Here is a 9,132-nt window from a genome sequence, read left to right on the forward strand (position 1 = left end):
AAAATTTTTCAAGTAGTATATAGTCATACTTTATATACTTCACATGTTCGAGTAACATTTTTAGTGGAGAAAGTAAAAAATACAGATGATTTTAAAGAGGAACCCAAAATTATTTGTAATTCTACCATCCAAGAGACCACTGTGGACATTTTGGAGTCTGTCCTCTGTTCCTGGAATGAATTTAGGATCTGGAGCATGGATGCAGCTCCTACACCTGACAACATCACCCAGGGAGTCTTTTAATGAGCTGGGATACCACACTGAGCAATTGGCAGTTCAGTGCGCACCCAAGGACATGAATTGTGTTTGAAATCTTGAAGAACACTGCTGTATGATGTGTTCCAGACTGTTGATGCTGAATGTTGCAATGGTTGCAGTGGAAAAAGAACTGGACCTGGGGTCAACAAAGGTGGACTCCACTCCCGAGATCCATGAGCTAGGGGAAGTCGGTTCCCGCTCCAGGCCTCAGTGTCCTCATCTGTACAATGAGCTGCTATCGTTCCAGGAATGAGCGAATGGCAGTGGAGCTTTGTTTCTGGGTTATCCGCTGCATTTTGGATGATTCCTGACACGGTTCCCACCCAGCTCTGGCACAAGAAACAAGAGGGCTGGTATTATGAAAGGGGCTGGGGTCGGGGAACACCAAAGGCTTAGGGACGCCCAAACAGAGGGTGTGAGCTCTATTTTCCTGGAGGGCTGGGCCAGCCAAGCCGATTAGGGGCCCAGAGCAGCTGTAGGCCGAGGGAGGCCACTAGGAGTGAGGGGATTCAAACAGCTCTTTCCCACCCTCTCCCCCATCAGCCTGCTCTGTGTAAAAATTCCAAACTCCCAATCAAACCCCCTTCTCTTTTCTCCTTTCATTCACCTGCCCATCTTCCTCTCCTCTTCTCTCCTTTTCTATCCAAACTCATAATTAATCGCTCAAGGCAAAAGTAATGAATGTTAATTGGCCATCTGTAGGAAGACTAATTAAAATCTACCACGCTGGGGTTTCAAACATACCTATAGCAACGGAGTGAATCAGGAATGAGGCGAGGAGGGACTGAGGTAACAGCTGAAAGGCTGCAAAACACCATTGGGCTTAGGTGTGAGGGAACGACGCCAAAGAGGGGCCGAGATGCTAGAGAGAGAAGAGAGGAGAGACAGAAACGTCCTCGCTTTGCTCCTGCTACGGCAGGACCTGGCATTTTGTTGCTGTTTTGTTGTTTTTTAACAAATAATCCTACACATTTCTTTCTCACTGGACATGACTTAAGGGAGGATCTGGAGCTTGTCAACACACAATTGTTGTCCCCCAGTCACAGACCTGCACACACCCATTTATATAAAAATCACACCTAGACACAGACACACACACACACACACACACAATGGTTAAATCTCATGCACAGCCTTGCACAAGTTCATGCTCCAAGAGGTAACACCCTGTCACACATGCACACATGTACACCCAGTTTACTGAAAGCAATAGAGACCAATATGTGATTGCATATAATCACATGTATGCATACATGGTTTAAACACACCTGCCCACAGTTATTCAAACATAAATGTTGATGTGCACTCACAGCAGTTTACAAAGTTATACTCACATTCACACAATAGTCTTATAGGTATATGCACACAGTTATACACCCAGGCCCACATTTGCATTCACACACACAGGCAAGTTTTACATCAAAACACACACATATAAACACAATTATACAACTCCTCCTCCATGTATAAGCAAAGCTAAATGTTCAAGCACCCATATGACTAAAACACTTATACACACACATTTGGCTGGGGTGCAGGGCAGGCCACGTGCTGTTCCTATACATCCATGAATGTGCACCCACAGAAACCCAGACCCCCAGGGGAGAACACACCCTGGATGATGGTCTCTGGTCTTCCTGAGGGGACAGGACCCAAGCCACAGATACACAGCGTTAGGCCCTGTCTCCTCTCTCGGAATGCCCTCCTGTGAGCGCCATGATCATTCAAAGCCTGCTTAGAATGTCCTGACAAATCTTTGGGCAGAAAAGATGGTGGATCTGAGGAAAGATCAAGAGATGGCTTGTGGGGTGGAGACAGGCTTTAATGAAGCCAGGCCAAGGGGTGAGGGTGCCAGCCTGTGGGGTGAGTGGCAGGGTCATGTCTTGAAGGGTCAGGTCTGTGGGTCTGGGGGGACTTCAACTGGGCAGGCATGGCATTGTGGGAAGAACCAGACACAGGGGTCAGGGCCTGGGTTCCAGGCCAACCCTTCATCTGGCTGCCCACCCAGGGCTGGGTCCCTTTGGCCAGGGTCCTTGTTTTCCATTATTTAAAGTGAAAATGCTGCCCTCTTCCTCACTGCTGTAAAATTCCTCTATGATAAGCTTAGATTAAATCAGGAGGGAGTGCAAACACACAGGGTTCCAGCAAAGGATTCTTACAAGAAAGGGTTAAGTATTCGCTTGCCCTTGGGCTTGAGCCAACTCTCTCTGCTCCTAGAGGCTCCTCCTGGGGGCCTGAGTCTGAGGTTCTCAGATCCTCTGCAGCCCAAAATCGGTGCTCAAGGTGCATCCTCAGGTACAACAAGGAGGGCAGCTGGGAGGAGAGTAGGCCAGAGGACAATGTCCTTAGCCTCGAGAAGGACCTGTATGCTGGGTGCATGCCCAGAAGTCTAAGTCAGACACAGGAAAGACTCCCCAGCTCTAATAAGCACCACAGTGAAAATCCCTGGTGTCCCAGGAGTGTTGCCTTTTATCAGGTCAGGTGCTCATCACCACCCCTCCGGGAGACAGAAGGGGTGGCTGCTACCTTACATCCCCACCTAACAAGGAGGAGACCCAGCTGTTCTGAAGAGAAGGGACTTGCTCAGAGCCATGTGGCTGTAAGCGGAGAGCCAGGCCACCGAAGCCGATCCAGAGAGCTTTCTCCTAAAACTGGGTAGTGCCTTGGCCTCTTCCTTTGCAGGAAGGGATGGCATGATCTGGCTTGCCGGGGTGCGGACTTCCTGAAGAGCCTATGGGCCTTGGGCCTCAGGGATCTCCCTATCCTGGGGGAAGGCCTCAGAATTCTCAGGGAGGAGCAGGCACGCACACACACACTCTCACACTCACACACACAACCCCATGACAGCTTCTACATTTGGAGCTGACAGATGTGCAAGGTAACAGCTCGGCACCGCCTGTGCAGCTGAGGCCCCGCGTCAAAAGCGGGATTATTTCCAACGAGGCTCAGGGCGGCTGTGTGAGCGCACGCCCGGCTGTGTGCGTGTGTGTGAGTGTGTGAGGATGTGTGGTTTCTCCTGCCATCTCTCCCTCCATCTAAATCTGCCTTACTATATTTTCAAGCCTGTTTTCCTCCCTGTGCTTCTGTTTCTGTCCCTTTCTCCATCCCCCGTTCACTGTCCCCTTCACCCTGTCTCACTTTTTGACCCTTGCTGTGTCTGTTTTTGTCTCTCTGTCTGGATGCCTCTTCTCAACTCCCCCACTTCGCCCCTTGTTCCTTCCCTGTCCCCTACGCAGGCCACAAGGATGGACTCTTAGAGAAAGCCCACTTTGTTCCAGATGATGCAGCTGTTCCTGCCCTTTGCACAGGGCTCCTGCCCAGGTTGGAGTGGTGGATGCGGGGCTGTCCTGGGGCAGAGACAGCACTCCCCCTGTAGGTCGCTGTCTTTAGGCCTGTCCTTCTGCTAATGAGCCAGCTCTGTCCTAACATCATTCATGTGCAAATTAACATTTTAAAAGCCAACAACTCAGGCCTTTTTTGCCTGCTAACATTTTCTGTATCTCTGTATTCTGTATCTCTGTATTCCCAACCCCTACCACAGAGTGAGCCTAACCATGGCCCTGTGCTGACCCCAAATCTGGCCTCACAGTGACCCTGACCCTGGCCATATACTGATCCTCAGACTAAACCCAACCCCTAACCCTGACTCTGTCCTCTCAACTTCCCCTTCTCTGACGGGCTGCCTGCTTTGATTTCTGCTGATACCACTTGGGCTCCCAGGGTTCACAGCTCACCTTTTAATGTTCTGGTGCAAGTGGGGATACCCCTAGATCCACCGAATTAGAATCTGGGTGAAGGAGGAGCAACACGAGAGTGTTTTGTTTTTTTTTAAAGCTCTGCAGGTGATTCTGATACATCCAGCCCCAACCACTTCCACAAAAAACACATGTGGGCTTTCCACTTTGAACTCCCAGGAGGAAGCAAAGAAGGGTTTGAGCCCCCACAATGGGGATGCCTGGCTGGCTGGGGGCCCATCTAGCTGGGCCTTATCTGCAGAGGCCTGCCTCCCAGCCACCACTCATCACACACAAGCCCTTTCAAATGCTTCACTGTATACTTGGCAGTGGTCTGAAACGGCATTCACTCACTCATTCATTCATCAGACATCAAATACTCATCAGTGCCTCCATGTGTTGGGCTGAGTAAGGGCTGTGGGATACCCATAGCTCCTTGAGACTGAGCCCCTGGATCCATGAGATCAAGCTGGGGCTTAGAAAGAGTAGGGCCCCAACCCTACTGCAGGCCCAGGCAGGAAAGTCCTCAGCAGTCATTGAACTAAGGCCTGAAACAGTATGGGCCAGAGAGATTCCTGCAGCTCCAAGAGGAGGTGCCAGGTCTGGGAGGGAGTGGGACCCAGGTCTCTCTCTCCCCTTGACCTGGTGTTGGGGATGGAGTAAGCAGAGTAGTAGACTAAGAGACCACTAGACAGCTTTTGGGTTAGTTAGCTGAGGAGCTGGGGGACCTGAGAGGTGGATCCCCCAAAGGAAGAAAGGAATTTCCTTCTCCCTCCCTTCCTCCCACCCCCCACCGCCCACCCAGCCCCACACCAAGAACAGTTCAGGGCTCTCCTCACTGATGTTGAGGTTAGTTAGGGCTGAGGGAAAAACACACAGCATGCCGTTTTCTAGTGGTGAAATGAGATACAAAGGGTGAGGTGGGGGATCTTGCTGGGACTGACAGTAATTCAGGGGTGAAAGTGGGGAGGTGGGTGCTCCTCCCTGCCCCCAGCACTGCAGGTGGAATATCCCAGGATTGGGGAGGGGGAACAAGAATGGCCTGATCCATCCTCTACACTCATCCTCTCTGTAGCATCCCCACCTTTCAACCCCTCCCCCAACTGACCCCAAAATCTCAGAGTGAGTCCTCAGCTAAGTAACCTGCAAGCTGACTAGTGGTTTTTAGTCCACTGCCTTCCTCCCCACACCCCAGATCACTGAGAGATGCCCTTGGAGGAGAGAGAGATATCACCCTGTGGAGTCTCTACCCCGGACTGAAAGAAGACCCAGGAGAGCTCTTCACCCACCTCCCTATCCACAGGGTATCCCACTGGACTCGCAGGGATAGATTACCCAATAAGCAAGGTACGCACGAGCTTAATTGCTTTTACCTACTAATCTGTAGTGCAGAGTTTCCCTGGTTTGCACCACATCAAAGATGCGGTGAAACCCACGGAAAGTTGATCACTATAGATTAGTAAACACAACTAAGCTCATGCATAACTTGAATACTGTAAGCCGGTGCATACAGGGCGTACCGACTAATCCGCTCCTGTGTGAGGGTCTGCAGCTGGGCACTCTTGTGCACACACACAGGGGCGTGAATATTTTCTATGTGTGTCAGAATTACTGCACATAGAGCTTGCTTCAGCAGCACATATACTAAAATTGGAACGATACAGAGAAGATTAGCATGGCCCCTGCACAAGGACAACACACAAATTCGTGAAGCATTCCATATTTTTCACATAACAATGTATGTCTAAATTTTTGTATGGGAAAAAATTAAAAAAAAAGAATTACTGCATATACATGTTAGCATATGAGGCCACGTTCTGTGGGGAAAGGTCACAGGGAGGTGGCTGTGGATGCAGATCAGAGGGCCGCATTCCAGAGCCCAGCTCCCCAGGTGAGACAGTAGGAGGTGCTAGGTTGGAGCATGTCCTGAGGCAGTGATTCTAAGTGGGGTGGTGGAGGCAGCTGGGCACCACCAGGTTGACTAACAGTAGCCTTTGGCACCAGCCTGGGTCTGGGGCACACGTGTGTATTCGTGGGATGAAGGACAGGAACTGGGGGCCCTGACCAGCCTAGTCCCAGCCAGCCATGCTCATGGATGTGAGCAGCAGCAGAACAAGCAAGTTCAGCATACACAAAGGTGCCGGAGCTCCCTGGGGTGGGCCTGGAACATTCCCCTCACCCTCCTACTCCTCACAGGCCGGTTGCTGGCCCCCAGCTCAGGGCATTAAACACAAAATCAAAAAACTATCTAGTTCTTTCACACCAAAGACAAAGAGACACCTTGCTTGTCTTTTGGCTGGTCTGTGGCCCTGCTCACCCCGGCAGCTGGGCTCTGGCTATGTGCAGGCATGTATTTGTGTGTGTCTTCACATGTGCTCATGTGTATGGTAGCCAAGGCCAGGCCACACACTTGGGGGACACAGATGGTTAGCCCTGGAGGCTGACATGCAAACCTCCCTGCCCCAGTGGTGCGGGGGAACAGGAGGCTGAGTCCAGGCCTGGGAGGGGTCCTTCAGGCTGGGTAAGGCCTGGGAAATCCCTGTGGGTTACTAAGGAGGCTGTTATGGATAGAATTGTGTCCCCCAAAAATGTGTGTCAATTTGGCTGGTCCATGATTCCCAGTATTGTGTGATTGTCCACCATTTTGTCATCTGACGCAATTTTCCTAGGTGTTGTAAATCCTGCCTCTATGATGTTAATGAGGAAGGATTAGGAGCAGTTATGTTAATGAGTCAGGACTCAATCTACAAGATTAGGTTGTGTTTTAAACTAATCTCTTTTAAGATATAAAAGACAGAAGCCAGTACAGAGACTTGGGGACCTCATACCACCAAGAAAGTAGTGCCAGGAGCAGAGCACGTCCTTTGGACCCAGATCCCTGAGCTGAGAAGCTCCTAGACCACAGGAAGGGAAGATTGATGACAAAGGCCTTCCCCTAGAGCTGGCACCCTGAGTTTGGACTTCTAGCCTCCTAAACTATGAGAGAATAAATTTCTCTTTGTTAAAGTCATCCACTTGTGGTATTTCTCTTATATAGCAACACTAGATAACTAAGTCAGAATTTGGTACCGACCTGCTACGGGGAGTGATCCCAGACCCTTTCTGACCTCCCCAGATCCCTGGGGGCCCCCAGAGAGTCCGGAATCCTGGACTGCTGGGAGAGAGACAGGCCTAGGAAGCATTTCCAAGGCTCCAAACCACTGACCCCGCTCAAGTGTCAGACGTGTGCGGGCTGCTCCACCTTGTGGACACATGTGGTACTCCTCAGTAAGACCTGTGCTAACCAGGGGAGAGGGGAAGAGTCAACCCTGATGGAGCAATGGCGGTTGGGCCAACCTGGCTGCTCTCATGTCCCCATGGGAGCAAGGGGCGGGTGAGGAAATCCAGCCAACACCCACCACGACAGACAGGGGCAGTCCAGGCTGGCCCACACCCACCTGCAGAGGCCGAATTCGATGCCATCGGATGCAGCATGCCCACATTTAAAACACCTTAGAGAAGGTTTGCAAGAAGAATCTTAGTGCTCATCTGTTCTAAAGATACTGAGACCCAGAGAAGGAGGAGGCCCTGCCCGAGGTCCCATAGCATCTGTCACAGAGAAGGGAAGGGGCTGAGCGCCCCTGGCTCCAAGCCTTATGCATTTGCCCCAGCTGAGCGAGCACAGGACAAGCTGACCAGACTGAACCCCAGGCCCGCGAGGCCCGGCAGAATAGCAGTGCAGAGAGTTCTACCACAGGTCAGCAGAGGGGAGGGCATCTGGGCCTCGTGGAGGCAAGGCTGCAATTGGGGCTTCAAGATGATCTGCATATTAAAAGTCAATAAACACTACTAGCATTCATGGGGTACTTACTGCAATGCGAGGCACTGCCTAATCGTTTACAAACATTAGGTGATTTGATACTCACAACGACCTTTTGAGGTAGGCGCCATTATAATCCACACTTTTCAGATAAGGAAACTGAGGCACAAAAAAGAGAAGCAACTTGCCCTGAGTCATCCGCTGTCAAGTGGCAGAGCAGGGAGCAGAGCCTGGGATTCTGACCCCAGTGAGGAGCATGTTCTATTGACCGACACGAGAGCTAAGGGAGTGAGTTGCTCGCTCACTCCTCAGAGACCACACGGCACTGCCAGCTCCGTTGTCCTGCAAGGCCTGTCCTCATACAACCGGCAATGCCATCAGCTCTCCAGGAGGCACAGCCTCTGCGCGCCCTCTGCTGTGCACAAGGAGCATCACAGAGCTCCCTCCTGCACGAGCAGGTCTGTGCTTCCTCCTCCCAGAAAAAGATGGGCCAGGGTGAGGAGCTGGCTGGCTGCAGATCATCACCACTGTGGAGCGCCCAGCCTGCCCACAGCTATGGATCTACAGAAGGATCAGCTTGGTTGCACCCCTGGTTTCTCAGGTCTTCTATCTTGTAAACTTGTCCACTTCCCCCAAAGGTATAGTGATCCTACACCCACCTCACTGAGGACCAGACCCATAAGCCAGATGGACATTACCAGGACTCGTGACAGGCCCATGAGGAGCTGGGATTCCATTCAGAGCATTGCTATAGTGAGCAAGGGGTAGAACTGGGAATCCAGGGGAGAGGGGTGAACCAGAGAAAGGACCCATCCACACAAGCAAGGGCCATGGGGAAGACCCTGAAGGATGGGTACTCTTTGAACTCCGCAAGAGTGAAGAAAAACCATACTAAACCTGCTGCCATTGAGTCGATTCTGACTCATCGCGACTCTATAGGACAGAGCAGAACTACCCCATTGGGTTTCCAAGGAGCAGCTGGTGGATTCAAACTGCCGACCTTTTAGTTAGCAGCCAAGTTCTTAACTACTGCACTACAAAGGCTCCAAAGGTGAGTAAAGGGCAGTAAAAACTGGGCCAATCAAGGCAAAAGCTTGAAGGAAAAATGGAGTCTGGGCACGTCCATCTTAGCCAACTTTGTTTGGACGTGGGCTTGCCACTGGTTGGGGCTCGCTGACAGGAAGAGGCAGACAGCCCCAGGACAACTCCCCAGGAAATAAGGGTAGCACCCTAGGTTTGGGATTATTGTCTTATGAATACCCCTGGGCCCAGATATCCAGGGAGTCAGTCACTGGCTGGGCCTTATATCAGAGGAGAAAGCCGACATTAATGATTTACAGC

The 9,132-nt window shown here is 51.2% G+C and overlaps 1 non-coding gene across 1 annotated transcript; it reads left to right on the top strand.

The window, feature by feature from the left end:
- Window positions 1-5,616: 5,616 nt before the first annotated feature.
- Window positions 5,617-5,719, top strand: LOC111821145 (U6 spliceosomal RNA). Its single transcript, XR_002824607.1, has one exon. It is a non-coding gene; the product is annotated as a U6 spliceosomal RNA (small nuclear RNA).
- Window positions 5,720-9,132: the final 3,413 nt, after the last annotated feature.

The sequence above is a fragment of the Trichechus manatus genome, unplaced genomic scaffold, assembly GCF_000243295.1.
Source record: "Trichechus manatus latirostris isolate Lorelei unplaced genomic scaffold, TriManLat1.0 scaffold00004, whole genome shotgun sequence".
Lineage (NCBI taxonomy): Eukaryota > Metazoa > Chordata > Mammalia > Sirenia > Trichechidae > Trichechus > Trichechus manatus.